At 44.0% G+C, this 8959-nt stretch overlaps 1 pseudogene; it reads left to right on the top strand.

Annotated features, from left to right (window-relative positions):
* Nucleotides 1–6507: 6507 nt before the first annotated feature.
* Nucleotides 6508–8477, top strand: LOC129518530 (RNA-binding protein EWS-like; annotated as a pseudogene).
* The last annotated feature ends 482 nt before the right edge of the window (nucleotides 8478–8959 follow it).

Raw genomic sequence — 8959 nt, 5'->3', positions numbered from 1 at the left:
ATCCATATTTACCTGCTTGTCTCGAGTTTCAATAAAAATATTTTCTTCTTTCAGAATCCCACCTCCAATCAACTCTTTGATCTTAAATATTCTCCACAAATAACACTATTTCTTGAGCTTTTCATGCTCGGTCTTCTTAAAAAACGTGTGGACCATATTACTTCTATTTCTTTACTACCCACTCTTCTCAATCTACTACTATATGCCTCTTGTCTTCCACTGAAAACAAGCTCATTCTGAGTCTATAGCCCAGAATAAAAGCCTTAGCTAAAAATAAACATTTTGGAGTTATTTGCTCCCATGTTTTAAGTACTATATCTTTGGTGATATTACCAAAATCAATATTTACAGTCAAGATCTTTCTCCTAAGATGCACACCTATATATTCAAATGTCTACTATATGTCTCCACCCTCATGGACCACAGGTCCTTTATACTTAATAGAGCCAAAACTGTTGTCTCCAAAACTGTTCCTTCTTCCTTACTCCCACTCTTAGTGAACAGTATATATCCAGTACCCAAATCAGTAATCCAAACACTCAGTAACCCAAATCAGAAATCTAAGACCTTATTCTGGACTCTCCCTTTTATGTAACATACATAACTTTCCATATCTCTCAGTTCTGTGTTTTAAATATCTTTTTCACTCCCATTACTACTATGTCAGTTCAGGTCATGATTACATTTTGCCTTATTATTTGTTATCTGTCTCTGACCTTGCCAAATGTTTCCTGCACTCCCATCCATTCTGCCTATAATAAATAACCAGTGACATTTCTAAAATGCAAGTCTGATCATGACACTCTTATTTTTAAAATTCTTCAGTTATCTTCCCTAATTCTCCACTCCTTTGTCACAGTCTTCAGAATAAAATCCTTTACCGTGACTTAGATAGGTTTTGAATTGGACCATATCTTTTTTTACCTCCATTTCCCCTATATCCCAGATACATTGAAACATGTATATATTGTGTACAGTTCTTAAATTGGTTTGCACATTCACTCACTTCCATGTCTTTCCATGGATTCTTGTGACTGGATTATCTACCCTGCATCTTTGTGTAACTAACCCTTACTTATCTCTGGGTAGCCTTTCTTAACATCTCTTGGGTTAGGCACATTTATGATCACATAATACCCTGTGAGTATTTCTCTATTACGGAATTGATCACATTGTACTGTCATCATTTTTTCTCCCTATTATACTATGAGTTTGATTACCGTGTATAAACTTATATTTATATTTAGCACTTTGTACAATACCTGCAATCAATTACTCAATAAATGTACTCAATAAACATCTGCTAAATTATGTGGAATATAAGATACTATTGTCTCCTGATATTTTCATATCTTCCAAAAACACAAATGTCTATGAGACAAGATGGCAGAAGGGTAGAGGGGTCCTCCTTTCATCTGGGCTCCTGAATAAAATAGATAAATATCAGACCATTCTGAATACCTATGAATTCAACATGAGATGTAAGAAAAGAATGTCTGCAAACCTACAAAGAGAAAAGTGACCATTTGGGGGGGAGGCGGGGCAAGATGGCGGAAGAGTAGGGTCCCCAAGTCACCTATCCCCACTAAATTCCTTCAAATAATAGATAACCTTCAAATAATCCTGAAAATCTATGAATTCAGCCTGAGATTTAGAGAGAGAACTGGAATGCAACAGTGAGAAGAGTTCACACTTCTATCAGGGTAGGAAGATGGGGGAAAAAAGAAATAAAGAAACAAAAGGCATCCAAGGGGGAGGGGCCCCATGAGGAGCTGGGCTAAGGCTGGGGTGAGAGCCCCCAGGACAGGAAAGCCCCATCCCAGAGAAGCAGGAGCTTCACGAAACTTCCTGGACCAAAAGGCTCAGGCAGGGAGTTGGAGCAGGATCCCAGGAGGGGCGGGGATGCCCTCAGGCTCCCAGGGGCACTAACAGAGGACCTGTGACCCAGGGGAGAGCACGCTACACTCTGCGGCCGAGCTCCCTAAAGGGCTGCAGCGCATGCACCGCTGTATCCAAGAGAACCTCCGGGCGGCTCAGGCAGCGGCTCGCGCGGAGGGGGCTGCGTGGCCCCGGAGCAGCTCGGCCTGGCTCAGGCAGTGTCTCCACACAGAGGGACCTGTGTGGCGGGGAGCACGATTCCAGCAGCACAGGCCTGGGAGCACAGGGCGCTGGGGACACAGCCCAAGATCCGGCGCTCCCCCTGGGACAGGGAGAAGCCAGGAGGGCACAGGACAGCAAGGATGCTCCAGCCTCCGGGTGGCCCCGAGCTGAAATCAGCGGCCCCCGCCCCCAGAGCATCCAGGCCCCTGCAGACTGAGAGCTCCATAGTTACTGCAGGAGCTGACACCAGGGCTGGAGAGCTGGCCGCTGCTACTGTTCTTGTTCCTCCTGGGGCCTCACAGGATAAATAGATTAAACAAATTTCCCCGAGCCCTGCACCAGGCTGGGGTTGAGCAGCTCAACCCAAGTGCTAACACCTGAAAAACAGCACAGCAGGCCCCTCCCACAGAAGACCAGCTAGACAGACAGGGGAAAAACAAATTATTGACCAAGCAGCACTGGAAAGTTCCAGGGGAAGTCGAGGGATTTACAGTATACAGAATCAGAGGATACTCCCCCTTGTTTTTTTTTTATTTCTGTTTGCTCCCCCCCTTTTTTTCTTCTCTTCTCTTTCCTTCTTTTTTTTTCTTTTTCTTTCTAATTTCTCTTCTCTAGTTGTCTCCTTTTCCTAATACAACTTGTTTTTGGCCACTTTGCACTGAGAAAAATGACTGGAAGGAAAACTCACCTCAGAAGAGAGGTGAAAGAATCAGAAGAAAGAATCAGAAACAGTCCTCTCTCCCACAGCATTACAAAATTTGGATTACAATTCTATGTCAGAAATCCAATTCAGAAGCACTATTATAAAGCTACTGGTGGCTCTAGAAAAAAAGCATAAAGGACTCAAAAGACTTCATGACTACAGAATTTAGATCTAATCAGGCAGAAATTAAAAATCAATTAAATGAGATGCAATCCAAACTATAGGTCCTAATAACGACAAGGGTTAACGAGGTGGAAGCACAAGTGAGTGACATAGAAGACAAGTTGATGGCAAAGAGGGAAACTGAGGAAAAAGACAAACAATTAAAAGACCATGAGGATAGATTAAGGGAACTAAGTGACAGCATGAGAAAGAAAAATCTACATTTAATTGGAGTTCCCGAGGGCGCCGAAAAGGGACAGAGGTCCAGAAATGTATTTGAACAAATCCTAGCTGAAAACTTTCCTAATCTGGGAAGGGAAACAGGCATTCAGATCCAGGAAATAGAGAGATCCCCCCATAAAATCGCTCAACACCTCGACATTTAATAGTGAAGCTTGTAAATTCCAAAGATAAAGAGAAGAACCTGAAAGGAGCAAGAGACAAGAGATCCCTAATTATATGGGGAGAAATATCAGATTAGCAACAGACCTTTACACAGAGACCTGGCAGGCTAGAAAGGGCTGGCAGCATATATTCAAGGTCCTAAAGGAGAAGAACCTGCAGCCAATAATACTTTATCCAGCAAGGCTGTCATTCAGAATAGAAGGAGAGATAAAGAGCTTCCAAGATAGGCACAAACTGAAAGAATATGTGACCACCAAACCAGCTCTGAAAGAAATATTATGGGGGATTCTGTAAAAGAAACAGGAAGTCCAAGGAAAGAATCCACAAAAACAGGGAATGAATAGGTATCATGATGACACTAAATTCATATCTTTCAATAGTAACTCTGAACGTGAATGGGCTTAATGACTCCATCAAAAGGTGCAGGGTTTCAGACTGGATAAGAAAGCAAGACCCATCTATTTGCTGTCTACAAGATACTCATTTTAGACATAAGGACACCTACAGCCTGAAAATAAAAGGTTGGAGAACCATCTACCATTCAAATGATTCTCAAAAGAAAGCAGGGTTAGAGATCCCTGGGTGGCGTAGCGGTTTAGTGCCTGCCTTTGGCCCAGGGCGCGATCCTGGAGACCTGGGATTGAATCCCCTGTCGGGCTCCCGGTGCATGGAGCCTGATTCTCCCTCTGCCTGTGTCTCTGCTTCTCTCTCTCTCTCTCTCTCTATCATAAATAAATAAAAATTAAAAAAAAGAAAGCAGGTTTAGCCACCCTCATATCAGATACATTACAGTTTGTCCCAAAGACGGTATTAAGAGATGATGAGGGACACTATATCATACTTCAAGGATCTATCCACCAAGAGGACCTAACAATCATGAATGTTTATGCCCTCAAGGTGGGAGCTGCCACGTATATCATTCAATTAATAACCAAAGTTAAGACATAGTTAGATAATAATACACTTATACATGGAAACTTCAACACAGCGCTTTAGGCCAATGACAGATCTTCTAAGCACAACATCTCCAAAGAAACAAGATCTTTAAATGACACACTGGACCAGATGAATTTCACAGATATTTACAGAACTTTACATCCAAATGAAACTGAATACACATTCTTCTCAAGTGCACATGGAACTTTCTTCAAAATAGACCACATACTGGGTCACAAATCAGGTCTTAACAGTTACCAAAAGATTGGGATCATCCCCTGCATATTTTCAGAACTTATGTTTGAAACTAGAACTGAATCACAAGAAGAAGTTTGGAAGGATTTCAAACATGTGGAGGTTAAGGACCATCTTGCTAAAAGATGAAAAGGTCAACTAGAAAATAGAGAAGAATTAAAAAGATTCATGGAAAGTAATGAGAATGAAGATACAACCGTTCAAAATCTTTGGGATAGAGCAAAAGCAGTCCTGAGGGGGAAATACATTGTAACACAAGGTTCCAACCAAAAACTGGAAACAACTCAAATACAAAAGCTAACTTTGCACCCAAAGAAGCTGGAGATAGAACAACAAATAGATCTTACACCCACCAGAAGAAGAGAGTTAATAAAGGTCGAGCAGAACTCAATGAAATAGAGACCAGAAGAACTGTGGAACATATCAACAAAACCAGGAGTTGGTTCTTTGAAAGAATAATAAGATAGATAGAGCATAGCCAGTCCTATTAAAAAGAAAAAAGACTCAAATTAATAAATCAAGAATGAAAAAGGAGGGATCACCTCCAATATCAAAGAAATACAAATGATTTCAAAACCTTCTTATGAGCATCTATATGCCAATAAATTAGGCAATCTAGAAGAAATGGATGCATGTTTGCAAAACCACAAACTACCAAAACTGGAACTGGAAGAAATAGAAAATCTGAACAGGCCATTAACCAGGGAGGAAATTGAAGAAGTCATCAAAAACCTCCCAAGACACAAGAGTCCAGGGCCAGATGGCTTCCCAGGGGAATTCTATCAAACGTTTAAAGAAGAAATCATACCTATTCTACTAAAGCTGTTTGGAAAGATTAAAAGAGATGGAGTACTTCCAAACTCGTTCTATGATGCCAGCATCACCTTAATTCCAAAACCAAAGACCCCACCAAAAAGGAGAATTATAGACCAATATCCCTGATGAACACGGATGAAAAAATTCTCAACAAGAAACTAGCCAACAGGATCCAACAATACATTAAGAAGATTATTCACCATGACCAAGTGGGACTTATCTCTGGGATGCAAGGCTGGTTCAACACTCGTAAAACAATCAATGTGATTCATCATATCAGCAAGAGAAAAACCAAGAGCCATATGATCCTCTCATTAGATGCAGAGAAAGCATTTGACAAAATACAGCATCCATTCCTGATCAAAACTCTTCAGAGTGTGGGGATAGAGGCAACTTTCCTCGACATCTTAAAAGCCATCTACGAAAAGCCCACAGCAAATATCATTCTCAATGGGGAAGCAATGGGAGCCTTTCCCCTAAGATCAGGAACAAGACAGGTATGTCCACTCTCACCACTGCTCTCCAACATAGGACGAGGAGTCCGAGCCTCAGCAATGTGGCAACAAAAAGAAATAAAAAGCATTCAAATTGGCAAAAGAAGAAGTCAAACACTACCTCTTTGCAGATGACATGATACTGTACATAGAAAACCCAAAAGCCTCCACCCCCAAGATTGCTAGAACTCATTCAGCAATTCAGCAGTATAGCAGGATACGAAATCAATACCCCAAAATCAGTGGCATTTCTATACACTAACAATGAGACTGAAGAAAGGGAAATTAAGGAGTCAATCCCATTGACAATTCCACCAAAAAGCGTAAGATACCTAGGAATAAACCTAACCAAATAGGTAAAGAACCTATACACTAAAAACTACAGAACACTTCTGAAAGGAATTGAGGAAGACACAAAGAGATGGAAAAATATTCCATGCTCATGGATTAGAAGAATTAATATTGTGAAAATTTCAATGTTACCCAGGGCAATTTACACGTTTAATGCAATCCCTATCAAAATACCATGGACTTTCTTCAGAGAGTTGAAACAAATCATCATAAGATTTGTGTGGAATCAGAGAGGGAAAGCAAGAGGGAGACGGACGTTGAGAGAACAAGAGGGAAGGAGAGAAAATGGCATCCACGGATTACAGTACCTACAGCCAAGCTGTAGCCCAGCAGGGCTACAGTGGATACACCACCCAACCAACTCAAGGATATGCACAGACCACCCAGGCATATGGGCAGCAGAGTTATGGAACCTATGGACAGCCCACTGATGTCAGCTATACCCAGGCTCAGACCACTGCGACCTATGGGCAGACCACCTATTCAACTTCTTATGGACAGCCTCCCGCTGGTTATACTACTCCAACTGCCCCCCAGGCATACATTCATCCTGTCCAGGGGTATGGCACTGGTACTTATGATACCACCACTGCTAACGGTCACTACCACCCAGGCCTCCTATGCAGCTCAGTCTGCATATGGTACTCAGCCTGCTTACCCAGCCTATGGGCAGCAGCCAGCAGCCACCACACCTGCAAGACCACAGGAAGGTAACAAACCTGCTGAGACTAGCCAACCTCAATCTAGCATAGGGGGTTACAACCAGCCCAACCTAGGATATGGACAGAGTAACTACAGTTATCCCCAGGTACCTGGGAGCTACCCCATGCAGCCAGTGACAACACCACCATCTTATCCTCCTACCAGCTACTCCTCTACACAGCCGACTAGTTATGATCAGAGCAGTTACTCTCAGCAGAACACCTATGGGCAGCCGAGCAGCTATGGACAGCAGAGTAGCTATGGTCAACAAAGCAGCTATGGGCAGCAGCCGCCCACTAGTTATCCCCCCCAAACTGGATCCTATAGCCAGGCTCCAAGTCAATATAGCCAACAGAGCAGCAGCTACGGGCAGCAGAGTTCATTCCAACAGGACCACCCCAGTAGGATGGGTGTTTATGGGCAGGAGTCTGGAGGATTTTCCGGACCAGGAGAGAACCGGAGCATGAGTGGCCCTGATAACCAGGGCAGGGGAAGAGGGGGATTTGATCGTGGAGGCATGGAGCAGAGGTGGGCATGGAGGAGGACGCGGTGGAATGGGCAGTGCTGGAGTGCGAGGTAGCTTCAATAAGCCTGGTGGACCCATGGATGAAGGACCAGATCTTGATCTAGGCCCACCTGTAGATCCAGATGAAGACTCTGACAACAGTGCAATTTATGTGCAAGGCTTAAATGACAATGTGACTCTAGATGATCTGGCTGACTTATTTAAGCAGTGTGGAATTGTTAAGATGAACAAGAGAACCGGACAATCCATGATCCATATCTACTTGGACAAGGAAACAGGAAATCCCAAAGGTGATGCTACAGCATCCTATGAAGACCCACCAACTGCCAAGGCTGCTGTGGAGTGGTTTGATGGGAAAGATTTTCAAGGAAGCAAACTTAAGGTTTCTCTCGCTAGGAAGAAACCTCCAATGAAGAGCATGCGAGGTGGTATGCCTCCCCGTGAGGGCAGAGGGATGCCACGGCCACTCCGTGGAGGTCCAGGGGGCCCAGGAGGTCCTGGGGGCCCCATGGGTCGCATGGAAGGCCGTTGGAGACAGAGGTGGCTTTCCCCCAAGAGGACCCCGGGGTTCCCAAGGGAACCCATCTGGAGGAGGAAACGTCCAGCACCGAGCTGGGGACGAGCAGTGCCCCAATCCGGGGTGTGGAAACCAGAACTTCGCCTGGAGAACAGAATGCAACCAGTGTAAGGCCCCGAAGCCTGAAGGCTTCCTTCCACCACCCTTCCTGCCCCGGGCGGTGACCGTGGCAGAGGCGGCCCTGGTGGCCCTGGTGGCATGTGGGGAGGAAGAGGTGGCCTCAGGGACCGCGGTGGTCCCAGTAGGATGTTCAGAGGTGGCCGTGGTGGAGACAGAGGGGGCTTCCGTGCTGGCCGGGGCATGGACCGAGGTGGCTTTGGTGGAGGAAGACGAGGCGGTCCTGGTGGGCCCCCTGGACCTTTAATGGGAGGAAGAAGAGGCGGGCGTGGAGGACCTGGAAAAATGGATGAAGGCGAGCACCGTCAGGAGTGCAGAGACCGGCCCTACTAGACCCAGAGACCCTGCAGAGCTGCATTGACAACCAGATTTATTTTTTAAACCAGAAAATGTTTTAAATTTATAATTCCATATTTATAATGTTGACCACAACATTATGATTATTCCTTGTCTGTACTTTAGTATTTTTCACCATTTGTGAAGAAACATTAAAACAAGTTAAATGGTAGTGTGCCGAGTTTTTTTTTCCTTCTTTTAAAGATGGTTGTTTAACTAAAGACTAAACAATGGGAACCCCTTGTGAGCATGCTCAGTATCATTGTGGAGAACCAAGAGGGCCTCTAACTGTAACAATGTTCATGGTTGTGATGTTTTTTTAATAAAATTCCAAATGTTTATTAAAAAAAAAAAGATTTGTGTGGAATCAGAAAAGCCCCCAAATAGCCAGGGGAATATGAAAAAAGAAAACCATAGCTGGGGGCAGCACAATGCCAGATTTCAGGTTGTACTACAAAGCTGTGGTCATCAAGACGGTG

This window comes from Nyctereutes procyonoides, unplaced genomic scaffold (assembly GCF_905146905.1).
Source record: "Nyctereutes procyonoides isolate TBG_1078 unplaced genomic scaffold, NYPRO_anot_genome, whole genome shotgun sequence".
Classification (NCBI taxonomy): domain Eukaryota; kingdom Metazoa; phylum Chordata; class Mammalia; order Carnivora; family Canidae; genus Nyctereutes; species Nyctereutes procyonoides.
Note: the sequence above shows the minus strand (reverse complement) of the source record. Positions and strands in the feature narration are given on the sequence as shown.